At 43.1% G+C, this 12,260-nt stretch overlaps 1 protein-coding gene across 1 annotated transcript in view; it reads right to left on the bottom strand.

The window, feature by feature from the left end:
- LOC143958240 (vomeronasal type-2 receptor 26-like) overlaps positions 1 to 12,260 on the bottom strand; it is an 88,526-nt gene that overhangs the window by 3,101 nt on the left and 73,165 nt on the right. The window lies entirely within an intron of this gene.

Raw genomic sequence — 12,260 nt, 5'->3', positions numbered from 1 at the left:
AATCCTTTCATTATAAAGGTTACAGCAACAAAACTATCAGTACAAGTATAAACACTGCCTTAGAAACCCAAAGAGAAAACCTCCTACAATACAAAGAGAAGAAAACAAATAGCCGTGTACCTCTAATAATCACATACAATCCAGCACTAGAAGGGATGAGAGAGATAATGAAATAGATGAAACCTATCATAACAGAGGACAGAACCCTGAATGGAATATTTCAACAACCCCCAGTGATGACCTTCAGGAAACCATCCAACCTCAGACAAATATTAATCAGCAGGAAGCTTCATTCTGAGGACTAGGACTCAAAAAAGGGAACAAAAACAACAATAAGCGCTGCAAATGTTGCAAACTATGTAGCCACATAAATGCAGGGAATGATCTGAATGTGGACCACGGTATTTTAAATCACTATCACAAAGTTGTTTTTTTTTTTTTAACAAACCAAGCTTTATTGAGTGCTGCACAAAATACAACATATAGGTGTAAGTAGCATCATAGACATTAACATAAAACCCAATAGCAAATAACAAATTGAGGACATTGATTTATGCAGCAGCACCAATTCACAATGTGACCCATTCACAATGCAACATCACAATTAGCCTAAGTGATATATTGGGGACAACCTAAGTGTTAATTTATACAATGGAGTCTAAGTTACCACTATGAGGTACAAGTCAATGGAGACTGTAGCCACCTGTCCAAGATTTTGTTATATTTGCCCTGACAACCCCTATTGGTATAAATAACCTTTTTTTAGGGTAAATTGTTGTTTATTACATTAATTCAGACTGTGGGAGTGGGAGGTGTAGCCTGTATCCATCCCTGTGCCACCAACTTTCTGCCAACAAAATTTCATGCACAGACTTAAGAGTGTGTTTATCCATTTCAGAGTCTGCGAATAGACCCAACAGGCATCGTCTAGGTTCCATTGTCACCAGTAAGCCCATTTGATCATGAAGGAATTGGACAACTTGCGCCCAAAATCTCTGAATATGAGGACAGTGCCAGAGTATATGCCCAAAGGAGATATGACCAATGGAGATCAGACATGTGGGGCACATGGGGCTCGGGGAGGGGCAAAACTTAGCCATACATTCTGGGGTAAGATATGATCTATGAAGAATGTATATTTGCGTAAGTCTATCTGACATTCTAGGAGACACTCATTTACCAACCTCCAACACCTCACTCCAGTCTTCATCATCCAGTTCACCTGCCTCAGTTTCCCATCTAGGCTTGAGGGTGTAAGCATGTTGGGATGCAGGTGGGGTGATTAGCATATCTTAGAGTCTAATATCAATTTAAGAGGCTCATCACTGCTTATCACAGCCAGGGCATCTAGTGTAGACATAACTGGGCAATTACCTCCAAACTGCACATGCAATGCATGCTGCAACTGGAGGTGCCTAAACAGCACGTGGTTCAGAAAAGTGACTGATTTTAGTTGGTCAAAGGCTTTTAGTCTACATCATGAAAGACATGTGAAAGCGTATATTTACCCTTTGAGATCCAGACCTTTGGGTAGGGAATCTGTAGAATTTCACCCAGGTGTTTATTATACCACAATGGAGTATTTTTATATAGTATAGAGCATTTCATTTTAGACATGGCCAGGTCCCAGATCTGTCTGTGCCGGAAAAGGAAGCTAGAGGGGCTCAAAGGAACAAGGGAGCCTCCCAGACACCTCAGCAAATCACATAACAGATGTGGGAGATGTGACTCAGGGACTTGGTAAAAGCATGAGACTTGTGCCGCTAGGTAATATAAACCAAAGTCAGGGAATGCCAATCCACCTAAGGACATCGGGTTTTTGAGGACCTTTTCTGACAGCTTATGTCTACTGGCACCCCAGATAAAGGACTGTAACAAAGTATCAATAATTTTAAAGTATTTTAGTGGAATATACACTGGAGAGTGCCAGAGGACATATAAGATTTTAGGCAGTAAGGTCATTTTTTTTCAAGGCTCATCTGACCTATAACTCCCAATGGCAATTTTGCCCATATCTGAATTTTACATGTAAGCAACAGTATTAGGGGCTCCACATTCAGATAGATGAGGTCTGATATTGTCCTAGAGACCTGGATCCCCAAATATTTAAAGTAACTGACTCTGACTGAGGCCAGGGTTGCCTGCTCCATTGATGGAGGGAAAACATAAGTCAGGAGGATTTGGGATTTACCCCAGTTTATTTTAAGACACGAGAACCTACCAAATTGTTCAATGATATGAAGTGACAATGGTAAGGAGGGACCTGAGTCAACATGATATAAAAAAATATAATCAGCTTAGAGCCCTACTTTTTCCACAAAAGAAGCAGAACACCGACCTTGAATTCCAGGGTGGGACCTAAATGACATAGTCTGAGGTTCAACTGGCATACAATAAGTAAAGCCATTCTACTGAATTGAACACTTTGGCAGCATCAAGTGTGACTACCACCATGGAGCCAATTTCATTGTTAGGCCTTGAGATTCATAAATAGACACTGGTGTTAAAGGCTGTGTTCTTGGCTTGCATACAACCTGTCTGATTTGGATGAATTAAATACATAATTACCTTGTTTGGACAAAGGGCTAGGATCTTGGCTAGTATTGTTGATATCAGTTTGCAATAAGGAGATAGGCCTATATGACTCAGGTTGATGGGGGTCCTTTCCGGGCTTGAATATTTGCACTATAAGAGCTTCACGTATGGAATCAGAAAGGGTAGAAGCCTCAAATATAGCGTGCTAAATAGCCAATAATGTAGGTACTAATGTGTCAGAGAAGAGGGTATAGAACTCAATAGGCAGGACATCTGATCCCGGAGCCTTGGTCAGGGCAAAGTGATCTATATATAATCTACTGAAAGAGCATTCAAAAAGTCATGTCGAGTTTGGGCAGGGTAATCGACCTTAGATGTATAAACATCCTCAAAAAAATGGCAAACTCTCTTGTAATTATGTCTGGGTCTGTAATGAAACCATGTGAAGGTGATCTTAATGTAATAACCACCAGGGGTCTGGAATCTCTATGAGCCAGATAAGCTAGTCATTTACCTGGGTGCTCTCCATGTTCAAAAATTCTTTGCTTATTGAAAAAAGGTTTATGTTTAGCACTCTCATAACACCTCTGGTCTACAACTCTAGTTTGGAGTTTCAGTCTAGTAAGAGATTCTGCAGAGGGTGCAATTACATATAGCTCCTCCAAAGAGGTTACCTGAGCTACTGCCTGAACATAGGGAAATTTAGAAGACTGCTTATATCTAGAGATATACTCAGTTAGTAGTAGACGGGCATGTTTTTTAAATGCTTCCCTTTCCACCATCTAGCCGAAGCCTGACGACCGCCTTTCTCTGGAAGGTCTGCCGAAACAGACCCACCCATGTTCTAGGGTAGGGGCTCCCCCGAAGGGAGACCCCCCAAAGAGAGGGTGAACCAAGCCAGAAGGCCTATGTCCACCCTCCCACAAGACTTTCAGGGTTGGCCTGAGGACCGACACCCTACTCATCAAACGTGCAGGTGACCACACAAAACGTGACAAAACACACACAGAAATAAAATAAATAAATAAAGTGGGGAAGGGATAGTGAAGAGGGATAGTGAAAAAAGAGGCCATTGTGTAAAACAATGACCAGGACCTCCGGCCAGGAATCAAAAATTCCTCTGGTCCTAGCCAAAAGGCCCGGCAGGTGTGAAAAGGTGTATTATGGTTACGTGACCAAGGTCATCAGAGTTATTAAATCACAGCGAAAGTAAGGCACCCCGGAACTGCCACTTCAGGGGCACATCACCATAGGCTTTTCAACAAAAGCATCCCCGACCCCCACCCCAGCCAGAAAGGCATGGAGATCCAGGAGCTTAGTGAGAGCCCTTTGCCATCAGGCCTCACCCTCGCTTCCATCACTCCTACCTAATTACATTCCCGAAAAACTGACCGGAGCTAAAGCTGCCCCAATCCAGGCCAGAAGGCCAGGGTCCCCTCCCCTGGCACCGACCAGTGGTTCTCCATCCTCATCAAAAGGCTTCCCTTTCGGCTATGAACCGCTCCGGGTTACCTTCACACCAGCAGGTTTTGCATAGAAACTGCCACCCCTGCTCCACCTCGTCGTGGAACAGGAACGGAAGCAAGTGCCACCTCCTGGTAACTGATAAGAACATATACTACACTTGATCTTAGCCAAAAGGAAAGAAAAACTTCCATTCTGTATTCAATTAATCTGTATCCAGTAATATAGGTAACCAGAATGGATTCAGCCTCCAGTTTGGTGTAGAGGACCTAATAAAAGGCCTTAGGGTGATCCAATAAGGGGCATGATCTGATAACAAACAGGAGCAGAATCCAGCCTTCTGCAGTCTTTGGATTAGCTGTTGAGAGAACATTATGAAGTCAATTTGAGAGAAAGTGGAATGAGGGATAGAAAAACAGGAGTAAGCCTTTTGACTAAGATAGAGATATCGCCATGTATCTATAAGGGCAAAGTCCATCAATAGGTGACTAAATCTGGTCTCATGATATAGATGTGGTGCATATGGCACTAAGCCCATTCTATCCAGGCTAGGATTGACTACCATATTAAAATCACCCAACCACAAAGCCGGAACAGATGCGTCTTGGGACATTAAAGAAAAACTCTCACTTAAGCTGGTAGAGTACTTCTGGTTCCGGCGCTGCATGGATAGGAGCTAGAAGACACAGCTCCTGCCGCACTCCTCCTAAATACTGTCTGCAAGCCATCCAGCTGCAGAGGTACCCCCCTCCACTAGTTCAATCCCTGTATTTGCGGATGATACTAAGCTAAGCAGGACCATAACTTCTCTGCAGGATGTGGAAACCTTGCAAAAAGGATCTGAACAAATTAATGGGGTGGGCAACTACATGGAAAATGAGGTTCAATGTAGAAAAATGTAAAATAATGCATTTGGGTGGCAAAAATATGAATGCAATCTATACACTGGGGGGGAGAACATCTGGGAGTCCTAGCAGATGATAGGCTCAGCAATGGCATGCAATGCCAAGCTGCTGTCAACAAAGCAAACAGAATATTGGCATGCATTAAAAAGGGGGTTAATTCCAGGAATGAAAAACAATAATTCTCTCACTCTACAAGACTCTGGTCTGGCCGTACCTGGAGTATGCTGTCCAGTTCTGTGCACCAGTCCCCAGGAAGGATGTACTGAAAATGGAGCGAGTACAAAGAAGGGAAAAAAGCTAATAAAGGGGCTGGAGGATATTATTTATGAGGAAAGGTTGTGAGCACTGAACTTATTCTCTCTGGAGAAGAGACTCTTGAGAGGGGATATGATTTCAATATACAAATACCATAATAATTACCCCACAATAGGGATAAATCTTTTTCTTAGAAGGGAGTTTAACAAGACTCATGGCCAAAAGTCTTTAGAGGTTTAACCTTAAACTACGTAGAGGGTTCTTTACAGTAAGAGTGGCAAGGATGTGGAATTCCTTTCCACAGGAGGTGGTCTTAGTGGGGGGTATTAATAGTTTCAAGAAACTATTAGATAAGCACCTGAATGACTGCAACATACAGGGATATACAATGTAATACTGACATATAATCACACACAAAGGTTGGACTTGATGAACTTGTGTCTTTTTTCAACCTCGCCTACTACCCTGTTTCCCCGAAAATAAGACCTAGCGTGAGTGTCGGTGATGCAATATAAGCCCTACCCCCAACATAAGCCCTAGTTAAGCCCTAGCTCTTCTGTGCTGCCTCCAGCACCTTCTACGCTCTCACAAATTGACCTTGCCTCTCCAGCTGGCATTTCACAGGCAGTGATGACTCTCCTGTCCCCCATGGTACCTGAGGCAGTGGATTGGTCAGTTCTTAAAGGACAATCAATCAAACAGAGGAGCAGATCTCCTCTATAGAAGATGATACTGCCGCAGTGTCCTCGGCTGTTGGCAGGCTCTCCAAAGTTCAAAATGAGCTCCAGAGTAAAGTGGAAGACTTAGAAAATCATTCCAGGTGCAACAACCTGCACATAATAGGACTCCCAGAATCCTACTCTTCTTCCATGCTTGCCACCATCTGCTCCGCCAATAACAGCTAGGGCTACACACCCCATGCTTTTTGGAATGGTCCCATCGTATTAGTCAGCCATCTGAATCGCGATCTAAGCCCGACCTGTGATTGTCAGATATCTTTATTATGTGTACAATCATGTCATACTTTAAAAATTCCGCAAAGCCTGCACTCTGACCATTGATGATCACTCACTGCTCCGCAGCTCCCAGAATACTCCATCAAAGTCATGCTCCAGTGAAAGGCATTTGCCGTGGTCTGTTCTTCACTCTACAACAGTCACATCAAATTTACAATAGAGCACCCAGCCATCCTGCACATACAACCTGCCACTGGTGAGTGGGTCACATTCACTTCTCCATCCGAAGCCAAGCAATATCTTAACATCACACACCCTTCAGCCATGGAACAGGAAGATCCTTTCCCCTCCATTGAGCCTTGCTCCCCTAGAAGATCTGCTCTGTGAACCAGAGACCAGCAAAGTCCTCAGAAAACTCCTTACAAGTGCGCTTTGGGCTCCCAGGTGATCATTTTGCGCACTGCTGATCACCCGTTCCTGATAACCTATGTGGTTTTCACCTGTTGTCTCTTCTTTATAGCTGCCTATCCTGTGTTATCTCATAACTCTTGAGCACCAATCACCTGGAACATCATTTCCAGGGGAGACACTCTATGTTAAATCCTCACCACCAGCTCTCACTTTGCCTCATCTAGTGGACCTTATTAGCTGCCGCCCACAGCCTACTTTGATTTAGTTAATGCACAGACCGGTATTACCACTTGCTTACTGGCTTCCCCCTCTCCTTCCCTCACCAACCCTTTCCTCCCTTCCTTCTCTCCCCTCCCTCCCCTATTTTTCCCCCTTGTCCCTAATCCTCCCACCCACCTGCACAGACCCCCCGCTTCAGTTATTTCATGTCCACAAATACACTCTTTGGCAGGGGTATCTTGGGAGTGTGCTTCATAGGGAAAAAAGTGAAGTTCCTAGTCTTTTTCTGGAGGCTTACCCCTCGTTTTTTTGTTGTTCACAATTTGTGTTTCATTGTGCTATCTTTTCTAGTTTTATTTCTAGGATTCTACCAAAGCTCTAGTGATGCCGGATCCAACGTGATGATGTTTGCGGTGATACTACCCCTTTTAAGGCTTCCTCACTTCTATCTATTACAAAATTCATGGCTCCTTTGGATGTTAGGGATCACCTAAAGGTAATCTCATGGAATTTCAAGGGGTTACGCTCCCCTCATAAGCGTATGCAAATTTTGGGAGCCTGTGGGCAGATGTGGCTCTCTTACAGGAGCCTCTATAAATTGTGGGTAGGAAAGATTTTTGGGTACATGGTGCTTTGAGGGGTCTGTGACCCCCAAAGCATCCTCCCGATGTTGAGGGCATGTGGCGGTTCGGGTGGGCGCTCTCTCGTCCCCCCCTCTTTTCCTATGGCCTGCCAGGTTGCGTGCTCGGATAAAGGGTCTGGTATGGATTTTTAGAGGGAACTCCACGCCATTTAAAAAAAATAAAAAAATGGTGTGGAATTCCCCTTAATATCCATACCAGACCTGAAGGGCCTGGTAATTGAATTTGGGGGAACCCCTCGCTTTTTTTTTATCAATGACTTTCAATGACTACTCTGTATTATGGGGAGCCGACTATTCATTATAGCCGCGAGTGCTTTTAAATGACTTTTTTTCCTGAAGAAATGACACTTTGTGCAGGGACTGTTCTAAGCATTATTACAATCAGTGCTCCCGAAAAAAGGTCAGTTTTTAAAACTTTTTTTTGCATTGATCCATGTCACCTGAGGCAGGACCCGGGTCCCCAAACACTTTTTAGGACAATAACTTGCATATTAGCCTTTAAAATTAGCACTTTAGATTTTGAACGTTCGAGTCCAATAGACTTTAATAGGGCTCTAAAGTTCACACAACGTTTAGGTCTGTTCGCAGGTTCTGGTGCAAACCGAACCGGGGGTTGTTCGGCTCATCCTTAATCACTGACTTCCAATGAATTCAAACTTTTTACACCTGCCTGCTTCATTTAAAGTCCCAACCCCCAGTACTCCTGTTTGTTTCAATTAGATAGGGATGGAGGCAATTGACCCTACCCAGTCACCGCTTCATTTAAAGTGCCAACGTTTTTTCTTTTCTTCAAAAAAATAGTTACATAGTAGGTGAGGTCAAATTCCATCAAGACCAAATTATGTGTGTAATTATATGTCAGTATTACATTGTATATCCCTATATGTTCAGGTGCTTATCTAATCGTTTCTTGAAACTATTGTTGCCCCCCGCTGAGACCACCGCCTGTGGAAGGGAATTCTACATCTTTGCCACTCTTATGCCGCGTACACACGGTCGGAGAATCCGTCGGAATACGTCTTATCGGACCGTGTCGTCAGATAATCCGACTGTGTGTGGTATGCATTGAATTGATTCCGTCCGAATCTTCGTTGGACCCAATTTTCCAACATGTTGGAAATATTTCTCGACCAACTGGGCCAGTCGGACATATTCCGATCATGTGTAGAGAATTTTGATCGGACCAAGTGCCACGCATGCTCAGATCAAATTCCTACATCAAAGCTATTGGCTACTAGCCTGAAAGTAGTCCCATCATAACGAAATTACATCATCACGTTCTGAAAGATCGGATTTTTCGCCAACTTGGCCTGACCATGTGTATGCAACAGTTTCGGACAAGATCTGACGGACAAAATCCGACGGGCAAAATCCGACGGATATGGTTGTGGAAATCTCCGACCGTGTGTACAGGGGCTTATGCTGCATGCACACGATCGGATTTTCTGTAACAAATGTTTGATAGGAGCTTGTTGTCAGAAATTCCGACCGTGTGTAGTCTCCATCGGACATTTGCTGTCGGAATTTCTGACAACAAAAATTTGAGAGTTTTGAGAGCTTGTTCTGTGTACACAATTCCTTGCTGTGTGTACACAATTACGACGCACACAATTCCATGCATGCTCAGAATCAAACAGAAGAGCGGCACTGGCTATTGTACTTCATTTTTCTCGGCTCGTCGAACATTTTGTAATTCACCGCATTCTTGAAGTTCCGAATTTCCGACAACATTTGTGCAACCGTGTGTGTGCAAGACAAGTTGGAGCCAACATCCATCAGAAAAAAAATCACAAGATTTCATTGTCGGAATGTCCGATCTGGTGTACGCAGCATTACAGTAAAGAACCCTCTATGTGGTTTAAGGTTAAACCTCTTTTCTTCTAATTTGAGTGGCCACGAGTCTTTCCTAAATTCCCTTCCTCGAGAAAGTTTTATCCCTACTTGAAATATACATATTGATTATAACCTTGCTAACCTTCCCTCTTTGGTTATAATGAATACCTGCTTCCACTCCTCAGGGTATTCCTTTGGTAGAATCCACCATCGGGTACCTTTCTTAAGCCTGACACTATGATATCAGTTGCTCTACATCTACTCAATGATGTTAAGCCTAATGCTTTGTCTTGTCTACAACTTCTCGTACTATTTTAAACTGTAAAGGTTATGTTTTTTGTCTTGATGACCTCAATTCCATATTATTCTTGTCTATGACCTTTTGTACTTGTGTATGGAAAAAACATAATAAACATACTTAAAAAAAAAAAAAAAGATGGTAGAATTATGCAAAAGTGATATATACCAGGCTAGTATCAACAGGGGGTTGCTAGAAATATTAGCTAACAAAAAAAAACATATCTACCCTGAGGATCCAACTTCACGATCATATTTCAAAGGAAATAAAATTAGTAATGAGTATGAATACACCTCTCTAAAGATCCTGTAACATGTGTTTCTATCAGGACAATGATATCAGCACGTTGACATTTCAGAAATGACTTTTTTCTGAGACCACAGAATTAAAAATTGTATGGGGCCATTGGAAAAACAGGGAATAGTATATGGGATCAGTGGAGGTGGAATCCCCAGGCATAACCAACATAGACATGTAATAAATAAAACAATATAGGTAACTTAGGCAAATGTAAAAATTAATGCAAATACATTATGACTCAAACACCTGTATTGTACATAAGCAAAAGTCTCAAGTAAAAAAAAAAAAAACCCTAACCCACACATCTCTACACACATTCCAACTTTTGTGAGCATAAGTCCCAAACTGTTTAATAGTCAAAGCAGCAATAAACAAATGTCAGCATGATGTTGGAAATGACAATGAGGCACCATCTGGGGCATTATACTTGAAGGAGAGGAAAACTCTTTGTCTTTAGTAGTCCACTATGAGGGAAAAATCCTATAAAGGGCAGTGGATGTAGAGGACTCGGGCTGCCCGCTGCAAGTATTAGGTAGAGATGACACAAATCTGAGCACCAAACAGCATCAGCCCTGTCAGCATTAGTAAACCAAGGTGTAATTCCAGTAATAGAAGCAATGGCACCCAGATACAGACCTTAAAAAATGGTTATGAAAACAAAAAAGGCCCCCCAAGCTGCCTCCAGTTCCTCGAAAAAGTGAACTCAATCTTTTCCAACAACATAGAGGCATTGCATACTTGAGATAGCGAACCCGTAGTTGATTAACTTCCATGCAGCAGATGTGTTGTCGCTGTACCTCCGCAGAAAAGTCTGGAAATGCCAGAATCTGGGAGTTATAAAAAGATCCTTTCCCCGGATAAGCGAAGGATAGCATCTCTGTCTTTATAGTTAAGGCAACTTGGCAATAAAGACCTGTGAAGGTATTCTTTGCGGTTGTCAGAAACCATGAAATCAGACCGAGACAGTAGTACAGTTAAATCACACTGGTTTATAATAAAGGTAAATAGAACAAACATGGTCAAAACATAGCCAGATTTCAGGAACCGAAATGGATAGTCAGACAAGCCAAACGTCAGGGAGCCGGAGATGAGCATAGTAAAAGAGCAAGCAGAATCTGGAGCCAGAAGGGATGTCAGTCAAGCAAGTCTTTTAACAGGAACACAGGAGATAGTCACTGTGATGTAGACTAAGGCGGAGGCAGAGATCCTCTGGGCTGGATGGCTTAAGTAAGCAGGACTGACGAGCAGGATATCATCAACAGCTGAGTAGCTGTGGAGATATAGGAGCTGGAAATTAGCCAACAGACGAGCAGCCAGCTCAGAGAAGGAAGGGCTGAGCCCAGCCCTGACAAAAGTGGTGTTTTGGCAAGCAGGCTTTGTGCATATTAGACCACGAAAAATTGCAAGAAGGCCTCTCTACAATATGTAACAATAAGAAAATATTCAATAAATATGGCAGGGGGAGGTGAGCAGTAGTGATGGCCGAACGGTTCGCCTGGCGGTCGTTTCGCGGCAAATGTCGGCTGTTCGCGGTCCGCCCGTTCGGCGGACTATTGGCGCCGTTCGTCCGGCGGACTTCCGCGTTTACTGTGTAAAAGAACTTTCACCAATGATGACACATCCATCATGGGGTACAGGACAGCCAATTGAGACATTACAGCACGTGGACACTTAAACATTCCCCCTAACTTATAAATACACCCGATCCGGTGGCCATTTTACATTCTTTCTTCTGTCACTATAGGGAGAGGTTGCTGTGTGGAGCAGGGAGAGATTACAGTGACCCAAATCACTAGCTATTTGGTACACAAAAGTTCTTTTCAGGACTGGTATAGGTGCTAGATGTATATAGGTTTGCTGTGCTAGTGATTGTTGCAGCAGCCTGAGTGTCTTTTGTCAGTTTAGAGAAAGGGACAGGACGGTGTGTGCTGTAGGGACAGTCAGTTTAGTCATCATCATTAGCTGTTACTATCAGGTCCACAAAAGTGCTATTCCAGTTATTGTTCCAGTAGCCTCTGTTTTGTCAGTTTATATAGGGACAGGCAGGAAGCAGTGTGTCAGGCAGTGAGGGTCAGTTTAATCAGTAGCTGTTACTATTAGTTCCACAAAGGTTCTTTTCAGGACTGGTATCAGTGGTATGGTAATAGGCTTGTACACGTATAATATTCTTTCTTCCAAATATAGAAAGAATATTATACTTGACTGTTGACCTTCTGCTGCAGTCTGCTAATCATTCACAACCCACTAGTTCCACAAAGCTCCTTATAAGGATTGTTAACTTCGTCTGTCTAGGGTGCTACAGTACATAGGTATAGGGTACTACAGTACATAGGGTTGAGTGAGGTAAAGTCTGCTATTCTATAAGGACTGGTATCGGTCCACAATACATAGGGTTGAGGTGCACTACTGCTGACCGCTGCCCTATACTGCAGCAGTCCTTT

Source organism: Lithobates pipiens, unplaced genomic scaffold (genome assembly GCF_037356315.1).
Source record: "Lithobates pipiens isolate NorthernLeopardFrog02 unplaced genomic scaffold, aLitPip1_a1.2 Scaffold_6, whole genome shotgun sequence".
Taxonomy (NCBI): domain Eukaryota; kingdom Metazoa; phylum Chordata; class Amphibia; order Anura; family Ranidae; genus Lithobates; species Lithobates pipiens.
This window is presented reverse-complemented; position numbering and strand designations above follow the sequence as displayed.